Below are 16,434 nucleotides of genomic sequence, written 5' to 3'. Positions count from 1 at the left end.
TTCCAGATCGAATTTATGGGCCCTGGGAAGACCATCGATAAACTGTCTCCGAGAGGCATCACTGCTGTGTGAGGTGACAGACTCGACCCTAGCGGGTGTCCCTGTGCAGGCAACGTTGACCTGACTGTGATGAGTTTTTGTTTCCTTCACTCAGCATGACGTTCGGGCGTTCCAACCTTTAAAAGTGCACGCCTGTTACCACGTAGGGGGCCAGTCTACGTGGTAAGAGAGGGTGACAATGTCCAAAAAGGTCTCCCAGGGGTTTGGATTTGTCCAGATAGTTAAATTCAAGTAAAATAACTTGAGGTAACATTAACTAAACACGATATCAAAGCAATTGCCGGCGTTCTACTAACATAATGTTAACCATTACTAGCCGGCTCTTAATAAAAACACAAGCTTATTTAATATACAGGGTCCGAGGACCAGTGCCAGTACAATCATTACAATCAGTCCCATCAAGATAGATATCAAGGAAGTCAGCCATGGTGATTGGGTAAACCAGGATGTAAACCAGTCTTGGTGTGCCTCTCGTTCCCTTCTTCATTTTTCTAAACCCTCCCGTAACTTTGCCATGGTGTCTCTTACCACTCCGGCATGGTCCGCATATACACAGCACTCCTCTTTTGACACAGCATAAAGTACCCTACAATCCATATTACCATCTGTTTTGAATGCTTGGCTAATACATTAGTTCCAGAAACAGAGGTTCTCATACATTTTACCTCATGAGAGCCTGCCTAGTTACTCAACACTCAGTTCAGCTGAGTAGATTCATGTCTGTTCAGCGTCACTACCTAACTAGCAGGGATGAATAAGAACCCACGTATACAGACATGCTCCAATCGTGCTCTTTAGCTTTGCAAGAGTTCATGCAGTTACAAGCAAAAAAAGAAAAAGGAAAAAACACCTTTTTCACATTTCTGTTTCTATTTTCTACAAATGTTTCACATTTCTATTTTATATGTTGTACCTTGTCTCTCAGGGCAAACACAGTACATTTTCTTTCCTAACAATTACTAAATCATTTTGTAAAGGATGAACTCACTCCTCTATTGATCTCCCCTCGTCATATCACCCTTCTTTTGATACAGTTTTTGCCAGTAAAAGTAGGAAACTATTATTTTTTATTATGAGTCAGTCAGCTGATCGGAGCTAGCACAGCTAGAGCCGGAGCAGGCACGCTTCAGAGACCACGAGGTTCAGAAGAGATTAGGAAAAGCAGAGGGGACAGCGCAGAGACATCGCGATTCCCGACATCTCCCGATCCCCGAAGCCCCAGCAGCCCTTGCGAGAGAGCGGCTGACGTGGCAGGGGGCGTTCCCACGGTAACGGCGACCACTCCCCTGCCCCTTGCCTTGAAAGAGCCTTTGGGAGGGCAGCGACTGGTCGCTGCCCACCGGGCGCAGGGAGGAACAAGCAGGTCGTGTTGTGGACCCTGTTGCTGGTGTCCCAGACTGCTGACCAATATGGTCGCCTCCAGAAGGAGAGCTTGCAGTAAGGAGACTGTAGCAACTCAGACAGAGACCCCGTCCCAAACCGTGGCTGTTCAGGTCTCTGGCTGCAGGGAGTGCCAGAGCCTGCTGCTGCCGAGGGAGGGAGGCCAGCATTCCACCTGTGTGAGGTGTGAGCAGGTAGAAGATCTGCTTAGCTTGGTGGCAGAACTTAAGGAGGAGGTCGAGACGCTGAGGACCATCAGGGAGTGTGAAAGGGAGATCGACTGGTGGAGTAACTCCCTGGTGTGCCAGCAGGAACGGTTCCAGGGAGATACCCTCCAAAAGGGGATGGACCCCCTGCCCTCTCAGACAGAGGGGGATGGCCCGAGACAGCCCCTGCCCTGTAGCTGTCGCGCAGAGGTAAGGGACCAAAAAGACGATGAGGGCTGGAAACAAGTTCCAGTTCGAAGTCGTGGGCAACCTTCCTCCCTTCCTGCCCTGCTTCCCCAGGTGCCCCTCCGTAATAGGTTTGAGGCCCTGGATCTTGATGGAGAGGTAGGTGAGGATGTGATGCAAGGCCAGACTACAAGGTCACATAGGAAAAGGCGGTCGATTTCGCACCTCAAGACTGCCTCTGATAAGAAAGAAAGAAAGGTCATTGTAGTAGGTGATTCCCTTCTGAGAGGAACAGAGGGCCCGATATGCAGAGTTGACCCTCATCATAGGGAAGTGTGTAGTCTGCCTGGAGCCCAGATCAGGGATATCACCAGAGCGCTCCCCAACCTGGTGCACCCAACAGACTACTACCCACTGCTGGTCTTCCAGATAGGTGGGGGGGAAGCTGCTTCCCGCTGTCTGAGGGGGATGAAGAAAGACTACAGGGCCTTGGGGCGGATGGTGAAAGAGTCTGGGGCTCAAGTGATCTTCTCCTCACTTCTTCCATCTTCTGGTGATGATGTGGGACTGAATGGGAAAATTCAGTCTGTAAACAATTGGCTACGAGACTGGTGCTTCAGGCAGGGCTTTGGATTCTTTGATAATAGCTGGTTTTTTAAGGCTCCAGTCCGGATGATGGCACGTGGGAAAGGTTTATCTCACCGAGGCAAAAGGATGCTGGGGCATGAATTAGCAGGGCTCATTTGGAGAGCTTTAAACTAGATTTGAAGGGGGATGGGGTTGTAACTGGGCTTGCCCCAGTGGGGCAGCACTCTAGAATTGATGAAGACTGGGAGGCCTCCTATAATCCTAGGGTGGAATCGGTGACCTCAGCTCCCTCCTTGAAATGCCTGTACACCAATGTGCGCAGCATGGGAAATAAGCAGGAGGAGTTGGAGACCTGGGTTAAGTCAGGGGATTATGATCTGGTGGCAATTACAGAGACGTGGTGGGACAGCTCACATGACTGGAATATAGTCATGGAGGGCTATGTCCTTTTCAGGAAAGACAGGCCAGCCAGGCAGGGTGGTGGGGTTGCTCTTTATGTGCGAGAGCAGCCGCAATGTACTGAGTTCTGTCCAGGGACAGATGACGAGCGAGTTGAGAGTCTGTGGGTGAGAATTAAGGGGCAGGCTGGCAGGGGTGATACTGTTGTGGGTGTCTGTTACAGGCCACCAGATCAGGGTGAGGAAGTTGACGAGGCCTTCTACAGGCAGCTGAGAGCAGCCTCACAGTCACAGGCCGTGGTCGTCGTGGGGGATTTTAACTTCCCTGATGTTTGCTGGAAGGACTACACAGCAACCCAGCCACAGTCCAGGAGGTTCCTCCAGTGTATGGATGATAACTTCCTCATGCAAATGGTGGATGAGCCAACCAGGAGAGGAGCGCTGCTGGATCTCATCCTCACTAACAAGGAGGGGCTGGTCAAAGCAGTAAAGGTTGAGGGCTGCCTTGGTTGCAGCGACCACGAGATGGTGGAATTCAGGATCTTGTGTGGTAGGGCCAGTACAATAGCAAGTAGAATTGCAACCCTGGACTTTAGCAGGGCAAACTTTGGCCTTTTCAAGCAATTGCTAGAGGAAGTCCCATGGGCAAGGCTGCTCGAAGGTAAAGGGGCCCAAGATAGTTGGTTGGCATTCAAGGATTGCTTATTCCGAGCTCAAGATCAGAGCACCCTGACATGTAGGAAGTCAAGGAAGAGGGCCAGGAGACCTGGGTGGCTAAATAAGGAACTACTGGGTATGCTCAAGTGGAAGAGCAGAGTTTACAGGTCATGGAAGGAGGGTCTGGCCACTTGGGAGGAATATAAGGCTGCTGCTAGAGGATGTAGGAAGGCAGCTAGGATGGCGAAGGCCTCCTTGGAATTAAATCTGGCGAGAGGGGTCAAGGACAACAGAAAGAGCTTTTTCAAATACATAGCTGATAAAACTAACACCAGAGGCAAGGTAGGCCCACTGATGAATGGGATGGGTGCCCTGGTGACAGAGGATACAGAGATGGCAGAGTTATTGAATGCCTTCTTTGTCTCTGTCTACTCTGCCGGAGGCAGTCCTGAAGAGCCCTGTACTCCTGAGACCTCAGATGAAGCCAAGTCACTGGAGCAGTTTGCCTTAGTTGATGAGGAATGGGTTAGAGACCAGCTGAGCAATCTGGACATCCATAAATCCATGGGTCCAGATGGGATGCACCCGCGGGTGCTGAGGGAACTGGCGGAAGTCATTGCTAGACCACTCTCCATCATCCTTACCAAGTCTTGGGAAACGGGAGAGGTGCCTGAGGACTGGAGGAAAGCAAATGTCACTCCAGTCTTCAAAAAGGGCAAGAAGGAGGACCCGGGTAACTATAGACCGGTCAGCCTCACCTCCATCCCTGGGAAAGTGATGGAACACCTTATCCTTGATGCCATCTTAAGGCATGAGGGTTATGAGGGGCAGTCAACATGGCTTTACCAAGGGGAAGTCATGCTTGACCAACCTCCTAGCCTTTTATGAGGAAATAACACGGTGGATGGATGATGGCAGAGCGGTGGATGTGGTCTACCTTGACTTCAGCAAAGCATTTGACACAGTCTCCCACAGCATCCTCATACCTAAACTGAGGAAGTGTGGTCTGAATGATCAGGTGGTGAGGTGGGCCACGAACTGGCTGAAGGAGAGAAGCCAGAGAGTTGTAGTCTATGGGGCGGAGTCTAGTTGGAGGCCTGTATCTAGTGGAGTGCCTCAAGGGTCAGTACTGGGACCAGTATTATTTAATATATTCATCAACGATTTAGATGAGGGAATTGAGTGTACTATCAGCAAGTTTGCTGATGACACCAAGCTGGGAGGAGTGGCTGACACGCCAGAAGGCTGTGCTGCCATCCAGCGGGACCTGGACAGGCTGGAGAGTTGGGCAGGGAATAACTTGATGAAATATAACAAGGGAAAGTGTAGAGTCCTGCATCTGGGCAGGAACAACCCCAGGTTCCAGTATAGGTTGGGGAACGACCTGTTAGAGAGTAGTATAGGGGAGAGGGACCTGGGAGTCCTAGTGGACGGCAGGATGACCATGAGCCAACACTGTGCCCTTGTGGCCAAGAAGGCCAATGGCATCCTGGGGTGTATTAGAAGGGGGGTGGTCGGTAGGTCGAGAGAGGTCCTCCTTCCCCTCTACTCTGCCCTGGTGAGACCGCACCTGGAATATTGTGTCCAGTTCTGGGCCCCTCAGTTCAAGAAGGACAGGGACCTGCTGGAGAGAGTCCAGCGCAGGGCAACTAAGATGATTAAGGGAGTGGAGCATCTCCCTTATGAGGAAAGACTGAGGGAGCTGGGTCTCTATAGTTTGGAGGAGAGGAGACTGAGGGGTGACCTTATTAGTGTATATAAATATATAAAGGGGGAGTGTCACAAGAACAGAGCCAGGCTCTTCTCAGTGGCAACAATGCTAGGACAAGGGGTAGTGGGTACAAACTGGAACACAAGAGGTTCCACTTAAACTTGAGAAGAAACTTCTTCTCAGTGAGGGTGATGGAACACTGGAACAGGCTGCCCAGGGAGGTTGTGGAGTCTCCTTCTCTGGAGACATTCAAAACCCGCCTGGACACATTCCTGTGTGACCTTACCTAGGTGTTCCTGCTCTGGCAGGGGGATTGGACTAGATGATCTTTTGAGGTCCCTTCCAATCTCTAACATACTGTGATACTGTGATTTGATTTAGCTCATCTTGGAGCTGTGCTGTAGCTAGGCCCTTTGCTCTCCCTGTCAGCTCACAACTGGTAAAGAAATCTCATTCTCCTACATGTTATGACAGTGCTAGTGTACACTCCTTTGTCATACATCATTAGCTGAGGTGCTTCCTATCAGGAGCATGGAACTGTTAGTGGCCAGAGGTTCCTGCACTTGACAGGAAAAGGCAACGCTGAAGGTAGAATGTGAGCTGGAGCAATGCTGAAGGGCATCTATGCTCATTAGTCACTTTATCTGGAAACAAAGTATCTATTGTTATGAGATCTTATCTCTACCAGGACATCTTATTTCTGAGACTCTCAAGATACTCGGTGTAAGTCAGCTGCTTGCTTAATTGTCAGTATGCCAAATCCATATACCAAATCTGTATATCAAATATATATATTGTAATTTTATTGACTTAGTAATATAAGCTTGTTTGATTAATTGTGATTGTTTCTGGTTTTAGCTAATAAAACTGGAATATTAAAGGACTCAAGCTGCTTTCAGATGTTGAGGATTTGTTGAGGTTTTGTTGTTTGTTTTTTTTTTTTTCTTGTATAGAAAGCCAAACTCTTAATAAGTTAACAAACATTTAGCAACACACATACTGTGTTCCCATATGCAGTTGAAAAAAAGCTCTTCTTCATTTTCAAGTGAGTGTAGCTAGAAAACCAGTCTGCAACCACTACTACACTAGTTCTATGCTGCAATATCGAAAAAACCCAGATCTGTCCACAAATCTTAGCTGCATTTTTATATAGGTTGTGAAAGATGGAAGATTAAAGCTGACTTTTTTAAAAGGATGTATTTTTAGAAGTCTGTCCACAATATCTGAACTCCCTTGAAATTATACCTGAGGTTATGCTAACCTACTCAACTACAAATAAAAATTTTCACAACAAATTGTAAGTTGTAACACAAAAATCAAAAGGCCACATTTCTTAGCAAGCATAACTCACTCAGCATGCTGCCTTAAAGATCTGCTGATATTAATGGCCAGATATAAGCAATATGGTTTCTACGAAGTATTACTGAAATTGTTCCTTTGTCCATTTTTTAAAAATACACACACAGTAACAGAATTCAAAAAATGTGCATCATCCTCTTTTGTCCTCACACCTTTTACTCTATAATTTCTGGTTTTCCCCCTCAAATAGTTCAACAGCAGAGTGCCTTATCTCTGTTAACTGACATACTACATTCCTACAATCAAGAACACTACAGAAAAAGCTCCTCTCAGTTTCTGCTGTACTTCAAATTACGAAGTTTCTCTTTTCAGTTAGTAATTAGAAGATCCAGGGTTATTGCCAAATGTGTTTCTTGAATACTAGGCAAAATCTTCCTGTGTCTTCCATTTAGTTCCTTAGTTTGATTTTCCAACTTAAATTGAATGCACCACAAAATATTTATTTACAGCTTATAGAACTGCAAGATGGAATAGGTTCTCTTCATTAAAGCTTTTCAAAGAGACCAGTAAGAAAACAGAAAATTTTTATTCTGGATGTTCAAAATTATCTTCTGATTCACTACTCCATATAAAAATCACCTAAGTAACATAAAAGAGAACTAGGAGTTACAGGTGTCTGCATAAAGTTACTCCTCATTGCCTAGGAGATAATCTCTGCACTTTTTAAAGGAGTGAGTTTTTCCTTCTGTTACCTCAGTGATGGATCAAGAAGTGAAAAGTCCTTTAACACACAAAGCTGTGTTCAATACTAAAAGACAATACCGTGTCACAAGTCCTAGCTTTTTTCATGAGATAATCATGAGAGTTGATTACACTTGGCATTAAATAAAGCAGAAGAGCAGCTTTGGCTGCCACTCCCCACAGCACAGCACTTACCTACACTTTCCTTTTACTGCAAGATGTATAGCAAATATAAGTCAGCCTCTAATTTTAATGTTTGGCATCTACAAATATTTTTTGTTTTCCTCTCCTTTTCAGCTGTTACTTATAGGTTTCAAAATGTATTATTTTCATGTTTTTGAAAGGATGACCTTCTTCTTCTTCCTATTATTTCTGTTACCAGCTCCCAAGCGGAAGCACTGGCTTGTATTCAAAAAAGTTTCCCACATAGTACAATATAGCCAACTACCTGAGCTGGCTGATCAGGCAATATGGAACAGATTTTCATCAAACTGACACGTTATTGAATTCACAGAAGTCCCACTAAAGTCACTGTAATTACCAAAGTTTTTCCAAATTTAATTTACTCTCAGTTTAGTAGACTGTGTTCCTAAGCATCTATTTCCAAGTTACTATGGAAACAGCTCAACATCCTGGTATTTCTGCCATAACTGACAGACAGTTACTTTAGTTATTTAGTTATTTAGTAATTTTAGTGAAAACTGTTTCGTCTGGCAAAGTGAAGGCTTTGTTTTGGTTTGATTTTTAAAGAAAACAAAACAGTAGGGGCATGTTCGAGGCACGCACAAGTGGGAGCAAAATAATTTAACAAGCAAATGCTCCCTCTAGCGACAAGAAAGGCCGCCGGTGACACCGCAATGAAAATGGAGACCTGCTTACGACGCACACCTTCTTCCTCGTTTGCCTATTGCCATTCTCTCTCCGGACAGTTACAAGAATAATGACAGAGGAAAAATAGTTCCTTTAATGAAAGGAGTCAAGATTAGGAGGAACAACATAGTAACCAGAAGATAAGAAGGTATGACTGGAGTGTCGGAATGGAATGTTACAGGCTCTTTAGAAAAGACAGGCCCAGCAGATGGGGAGGGGGAGTTGCTATTCATGTTAGGGATAGGCTGGAGAGTATGGAACTCTGTATGGGAACAGGGGAGCAGTCAATAGAGAATTTGTGGGTCAGGGTTAAAGGGAGAACAGGGATGGGAGGCATTACCGTGGGGATCTGTTACAGACCGCTTGATCAAGAGGAATCTGTGCATGAAGCACTCTACAGAAAGATAGGAACAGCCTCACACTTGCAGGCTTTTGTTCTCATGGGGGACTTCAACCGCCCTGATATCTGTTGGAGGGATGGTATGGCCCAGCAGCAATACAAGCGGTTCCTTGATTGTGTGGAAGACAAATTCCTTCTGCAAGTAATAGAGGAGCCGACAAGGAAAGGTGCCATGCTTGACCTCGTGCTCACCAGCAGGGAAGGGTTGGTTGGAAAAGTGACGCTTCAGGGCAGCCTTGGTTGCAGCTATCATGAGATGGTTGAGTTCGAGATCCTCAGGACAATGAGAAAAGCATGCAGCAAGCTCACTGCCCTGTACTTCAAGAGAGCAGACTTTGGACTCTTCAGGAACCTGTTCAGTAAGGTTCCATGGGATATAGCCCTAGAGGGCAGGATGGCCCAACACTGTTGGTTGATATTCAAGGATCACCTGCTACAAGCTCAGGAGTGTTGCGTCCCAACTAGAAGGAAGTGCAGCAGGAGGGCCAGGAGACCTCCTTGGATGGATAAGGAGCTACTGAGGAAACTTTGAAGAAAAAAAGAGGCTTATAAAAGGTGGAAGCAAGGAAAGGCAGCCTGGGAAGAATACAGGGATGTTGTTCGGGAAGCTAGGCACCAGGTTGGGAAAGCTAAGGCCTTTAGAATTAAACTTGGCTAGGGATGTGAAAGATAACAGAAAAGCATTCTATAGGTACATTGCAAATAAAGACATATCTGGGACAATGTGGGCCCCCTCTGGAAGCTATCAGGAGAACTGGCTACCCTGGATTTGGAGAAGGCTGAGGTTCTTAATGACTTCTTTGCCTCAGCCTTCACTGACAAATGCTCTGACCGCACCACCCAAGTCATGGAAGGCAGATGCAGGGACTGTGAGAATGAAGACAAGCCCACTGCAGGAAAGGATCTGAGACCATCTTAAGAACCTGAACATGCACAAGTCCATGGGACCTGATGAAATCCATCTGCGGGTCCCGAAGGAGCTGGTGAATGAAGTTGCTAAGCCACTGGCCATCATATTTGAAAAATCATGGCAGTCAGGTGAAGTTCCTGATGACTGGAAAAAGGGAAATGTAACCCTCATTTTCAAGAATGGGAAAATGGATGACCTGGAGAATTACAGACCAGTCAGTCTCACCTCCGTGCCTGGCAAAATCTTGGAACAGATTCTGCTGGAAAGCATACTAAGGCACATGAAAAACAAGGAAGTGGTTGGTGACAGCCAGCATGGCTTCAGTAAGGGGAAATCTTGCCCAACCAATTTGGTGGCCTCCTATGATGGGGCTATGGAACTGATGGAAAGAGGCAGAGCAGTTGACGTCATCTACCTGGAATTGTGCAAAGCATTCGACACTGTCCCACACAACATCTTTGTCAATAAATTGGAGAGACGTCAATTTGATAGATGGACCACTTGGTGGATAAAGAGCTGGCTGGCTGGCCGCACACAAAGAGTTGTGGTCAATGGTTCGATGTCTGGCTGGAGACCAGTAACGAGTGGTGTCCCTCAGGGATTGGCATTGGGACCGGTCTTGTTCAACATCTTTGTCGGTGACATGGACAGTGGGATTGAGAGTGCCCTCAGCAAGTTTGCCAATGACACCAAGCTGTGTGGTTCAATTGATATGCTGGAGGGAAGGAATGCCATCCAGAGGGACCTTGACACGCTTGTGAGGTGGGCTGATGCCAGCCTTATGAAGTTTAACCATGCCAAGTGCCAGGTCCTACATCTGGGTCAGAGCAATCCCAGGCACAGCTACAGGTTGGGCAAAGAAGAGATTCAGAGCAGCCCTGCAGAGAAGGACTTGGGCATGTTGCTTGATGAGAAAATGAACATGAGCCGGCAGTGTGCGCTCGCAGCCCATAAAGCCAACCATATCCTGGGCTGCATCAAGAGGAGCGTGACCAGCAGGTCGAAGGAGGTGATCTTGCCCCTCTGCTCTTGTGAGACCTCACTTGGAGTATTGTGTGCAGTTCTGGTGTCCTCAACATAAAAAGGACATGGAACTGTTGGAACAAGTCCAGAGGAGGGCCACAAGGATGATCAGGGGACTGAAGCACCTCCCATATGAAGACAGGCTGAGAAAGCTGGGGCTGTTCAGCCTGGAGAAGAGAAGGCTGCACCGAGACCTCATAGCAGCCTTCCAGTATCTGAAGGGGGGGCTACAGGGATGCTGGGAATGGACTATTCATCAGGGACTGTAGAGACAGGACAAGGGGTAACAGGTTCAAACTTCAACAGGGGAAGTTTAGATTGGATATAAGGAAGAAATTCTTTACTGTTAGGGTGGTGAGGCAGTGGAATGGGTTGCCTAGGGAGTTTGTGAATGCTCCATCCTTGGCGGTGTTCAAGGCCAGATAATGACAGATCTGACCGGAGTGTGTCCAATCGTATTTGTGATAAGCATTCATTGTTTTGGATTAATAGTCACTCGTCACAATGCTGATTTAGTGGCTCTCAGATTTGTTGCTCTTGATCTCAGAGTTTCAGCATGTCGTACCTTATTTACAGCCAGTATTTGCTGTCTTAGTTTTTATTGGCTGGGGGGCCTGGGCTAAGGTTCTTGTTTCACTGTATTTTATGGTAATGGCTTGTAATACAATAGATTCATTGATCATGAAATTGATCTGCCTTATGTTCCCAGTGTGGTCACCATACTGTGGGAGGTATATAATGGAAGTGTTTAGCAATTACACTTCTTTTTTTTCCTCCTCAGGTGGTCAGCCTATGAAAGTGACATTCCGTTACATTCCCAGCCCACCGCACCAGACTATTTACAGCATCATCTGAAAGTCCTGAAGGTTTTGAATGGCCTTTGGGTACCCTTGAGACTTGACTGCTTATTGTGATGGGGATCACCATGTTGGCACACATACAGAATATGTTTTACCCATTACCATTTTGTCTGATCTCAAAAGTTAAGCAAAGATGGGTTTGGGTCTTGTCTAGGCTTAGACAATGGTATAGGAGGACAAAGAGATTTTCCCCGAGGCTGGACAGCCATGAGTGGCAGGGTGTGTGGGATAGTACAGGCAAGTATCTAGTCCAGTGGGCCCCTCCAGTGCTTCGGAAGCATCAGAGATAGAAGGCAGCTCTATGGACATCCTGATGACAAGTTGCAGAAACTGCTGCAGGAGAGGGTGAATTGAGTAAGTTTGACGAGGTGAAAGCCATCCAGCTGGCCTTGGACATTGCTGAACGAGAAAAGTACTTTATCTCTATACTGACTCATGGATGGTGGCAAATGCCCTGCGGGGGTGCCTGCAGCAGTGGAAGCAGAGCAACTGGCAAAGCAGAGGTAAATCCATCTGGGATGCTGCACTGTGGCAAGATATCACTGCCCGAATGCTGAACCTGGTGGTGAAGGTACGCCATGTAGATGCTCAAGTACCCAAGAGTTGGGCCACTGAGGAACACCAGACGAAACAAGTGGGTAAAGCTGCTAAGATTGAAGTGGCGCAGATGGACTTAGATTGGCAACATAAGGGTGAATTATTTTTGGCCTGGTGAGCCCATGACACTTCAGGCCATCAAGGCAGAGATGCAACATATAGATGGGCTCGTGATTGAGGGGTGGACTTAACAATGGACACTATCACCCAGGTTATTCACGACTGTGAAACATGTGCTGCAATTAAACAAGCCAAACGGTTAAAGCCTCTTTGGTAAGGAGGACGATGGCTGAAGTATAAATATGGGGAGGCCTGGCAGATTGATTATATCACACTCCCACCAACCCGCCACGGCAAGCGCCATGTGCTTACCATGGTGGAAGCAACCACTGGATGGCAAGAAACGTACACTGTGCCCCACGCGACTGCCCAGAACACTATCCTGGGCCTTGAAAAACAGATTTTGTGGTAACATGGCACCCCAGAGAGGACTGAGTCAGACAGTGGGACTCGTTTCCGGAACAACCTTTTAGACACTTGGGCCAAAGAGTGTAGCATTGAGTGGGTATACCACATCCCCTACCACGCACCAGTATCTGGGAAAATCGAACAGTACAATGGGCTGTTAAAAACTACACTGAGAGCAATGGGTGGTGGGACTTTCAAACATTGGGATACACATTTACCAAAAGCCATCTGGTTGGTCAACACCAGAGGATCTGCCAACAGGGCTGGCCCAGCCCAGTCAGAACTTTAACGTACTGTACAAGGGGATAAATTTCCTGTGGTGCACATAAAGAATTTGCTGGGGAAGACAGTCTGGGTTATTCCTGCTTCAGGTAAAGGCAAACCCACTCGTGGGAGTGCTTTTGCTCAGAGACCTGGATATACTTGTTTGGTAATGCAGGAAGATGTGGAAGTCCAATGTGTACCTTGAGGGGATTTGATTTTAGGGGAAAACAGTCAACGAACTCAATTGTATGCTGTTGCCTGCTATGTATCACTTTTACAGCCCACCAGCTAGGTGTCTTCTCGTCACCAGAAACTGGCCTGACTTCCCTCAGACCATCATCCCAACAAAGAATGAACTTTGATGAAACCAGACAAGCTCAGCAGTGACCAGATGAGTTCCAAGGTGTCATCAGCAGGTGACAATCCAACACTACACACAGTCTTTTCTATTCTGAAAGACTGTTACAAGACATAGAGCCTGACATCATGGACAGGATGAACCCAGCAGATTTATAGGGATTGGTCCATGCACTAAAAAATGATATCTCTTTCTTTGTATGTGTGTGGATGTATATATATATATATGAGACAAGAGTATATTGTATATTGAAAAGTATATTGAATAAGTATATTGAAAAATGTGGGATCTGAGCATGATGTGAATGGTATGGATTAACGAGTGGATACTGTCCTGGGTTCAGCAGTAGCAGTCATTTTTCTCGTTCTTAGTAGCTGGTGCAGTGCTGTGGTTTTGAGTTTCAGCCTGGGAACAACGCTGATAACACCAATGGTTTTAGTTGCTGCTCAGTAATGTTTACTCTGACCAAGCACTTTCTGAGTCTCATGCTCTGGCAGGGAGGATTGGAAGCCAGGAGGAAGCAGAGACAGGACACCTAACCCAAACTAACCAAAGAGGTATTCCATACCACAGCACGTCATGCCTAGTATATAAACTGGGGGCAGTTACCCGGAAGGGCTAGATTGCTGCTTGGGTCAGGCTGGGTATCGGACAGCGGGTGGTGAGCAGTTGTATTGTCTTCCTTTGTTATTTCCCTTATCATTATTATTATTGGTGGTAGCAATAGTGGTTTTGTGTTATACCTTAGTTACTGGACTGTTCTTATCTCAACCCGTGGGAGTTAGATCCTTCTGATTCTTCTCCCCATCCTTCCAGGAGCGGGGGCAGGAAGGAAGGGAGTGAGCAAGTGGCTGCATGGTTCTGGGTTGCCAGCTGGGCTTAAACCATGACACAGGGACGACTGTAGTGACAGGACAAGGGGTAATGGGCTCAAACTTAAACTGGGGAAGTTCAGGTTAGATATAAGGAGGAAGTTCTTTATGTGAGGGTCATGAAGCACTGGCACAAATTCCCCAAAAAAGTGATAAATGCTCCATTGTTGGCAGTGTTCAAGCCCAGGTTAGATAGAGTCTTGGGTGACACGGTCTAGTGTGAGGTGTCCCTGCCCATGGCAGGGGGGCTGGAACTAGATTATCTTAAGGTCCTTTCCGGCCCTAACTATTCTACGATTCTATGATCCCCTTACAATTTTCAAAAAGGTCTACACATAACACTAAACACTGTTGATCACACAGAAATCTCTTTAATGAGAGGGAAATTAAACCTCTTTCCCTTCTCCCATGTTGCTCTGTGATCTCTGACACCACATCCCAAAACCTAGATCCAAACTCAAAACACTCTCAAGAAAAAAAGATTTGCACATATCATTCAGATGGAAAAATCTAGTAAAGCCTAACTGTCTGTGTAACTTGGCATTTAAAAATGTAGAACCCGTAAGTTCTTCTTGCTAACTAGAAGGAAAATCCCTTAAGCTATCTCCCTTCTCCTTAGCTGATTCCTACAGTACAGTCTTCTCAGCTTGCTACCTGCCAGTATTCCCCTCTTCAATGATATCTACTTTCATTTTAATGAAAAAAATGCATACCGCTTTGTTAAAAGGAAGTTTTATTCAATTCAGATTATATTTTAAATATATTATTTATAATATTCTGTGTTTCTATCAGCTATGCTCAGTTAGTGTTGCAAGCAAATGACAGGCCCCTGACTAGGTCTCAGCATGAGATTCAGTTAATTGAGCAAGATGTGGAAAGCTACCGGACATGACATGAGAAAATATCACTAGGAATTAAAAATAACATTACGAGATGGTGACAAAAGTCACAGACAGCGCTCTGAGGGTGGCTGGATCACACAGGTGCTTAAGGGGCACTTACAGGAGAAATTAACGGATATGAGAGATGATTGGAAGGGACTAGTACGGACCTTTCAGTGACCTAAGTCATGCAAAGTCAACAGCACCTAGGTAACAATATCAGTAATATCATATAAGGCTGAGATTTTCTAAGTAACCCAAATCCAAGTACAGATGTACAAAACTGGGACCAGTGGGGAATAAGTAATTGGGGGTGGGTTGACTATCTGGGAGGAGACAGGTGGAAAAACAGAGGTGTAAGAACAGCAAAAATGAGAGGCAGGAAATGGCAAAAGGAATAAGGTTTGCAACTCGTGTTACTGGTGCTGTGCAGAGGTACCTCTCAGGAAGCCCTGAGTTTCATCACTACAGCTGGGGCAGGACTATAAAATGAACCTGTTGTTCTGATTGTAACACAAACCTCCAGCCTGCTTCCCTGGTCAGAAAAACAGGGGCAGGGGCAGGCAGCCTCCTTTTCCTGACCATCAAGGGGACAGATGGCTAGCATACAAGTCCTGGTTGTTGTGCCTTCTACACCTGCCAACAGACAGCTACCCACTTCCTAACAGGCTCTTCAGTTAACTAGCCTTAAAATTCTTGAAAAGTTTCTGGGTTTTTGTACTTTAGTGGTTTGCTTTCTTTCCATAGTTGAAAAACTCTAAAAATCAGATAGTGTGCACAATACACCAACTGCCTTACTTGATGAAAGCTGATATCAAAAAGGTTCAAAGAAATGGCCACGTAGGCTCTGTAATTTGTTCAGAGTAACCGCATTCCTTTTCATGAGTACTTAAAAAGAGCACTTTTTTTAAAATCTAAACTTGATTTTATAGTATTAGATTTAAGCAGTTGGTGTCACCTGCTTATATTTTCATGATAAGACCATCTTAAACACGTAAAATAACCTCATAAATAAACTTAAAGGAAGGGGGTTATTTTTCTTTTGCAGTAACATGAAACAGATCCTTTCCAGTTCTCCAGTGACAAACATAATCAGTACTTACTTGGTTTCTAAAGAACCATTGTAAAGTGCTTCATCTTAAAAATGAAATCCAATTTGTTTCATATAAAGAATGCAAAAAAAGGTCTGAAACAGGAATCGAATTTGAATGATCACTTTTAGTGCCTGTGTAAGGCTAAAACAATATCACGTACAGCTGAGAATTGTGCAGTCCATTTAAAAACAAGCTAAACTTTGTATGGCAACTGATTTTCATCACAGTGTGTAACAGTAGTATTACAAACTGAATGAAAACCTCTTATCTGAAGGACGAAGAGGAAAAAAAAGTAAAAATCGAGAAGACATACAGAAAGCCAAGGACAATCTGCAATTGTTAAGAAAAAAAGCAGGGAAGGACACACTACTTCAGCTGTGTGTCTAACATGTTCTGTCAGTACAACTCACAATTCTATAGTAAACGCATTATGCAGAAAGAGGAAACTCTACCTTGCTATTCATCTGCACTTTAATTCAATAAAAAGGTAATCATCCAAGCTCGTGATTCTTTAGCTCCACTTCAAAATAAAATGTGGAATTTCATCCCAGAGGAGTATTCTTATTATATACTGCATGGTTTGGTTGTGTAAAATTTAAAACAGGCCTGAT

This window comes from Psittacula echo, assembly GCF_963264785.1.
Source record: "Psittacula echo genome assembly, chromosome: Z".
NCBI classification, from domain to species: domain Eukaryota; kingdom Metazoa; phylum Chordata; class Aves; order Psittaciformes; family Psittacidae; genus Psittacula; species Psittacula echo.
Note: the sequence above shows the minus strand (reverse complement) of the source record.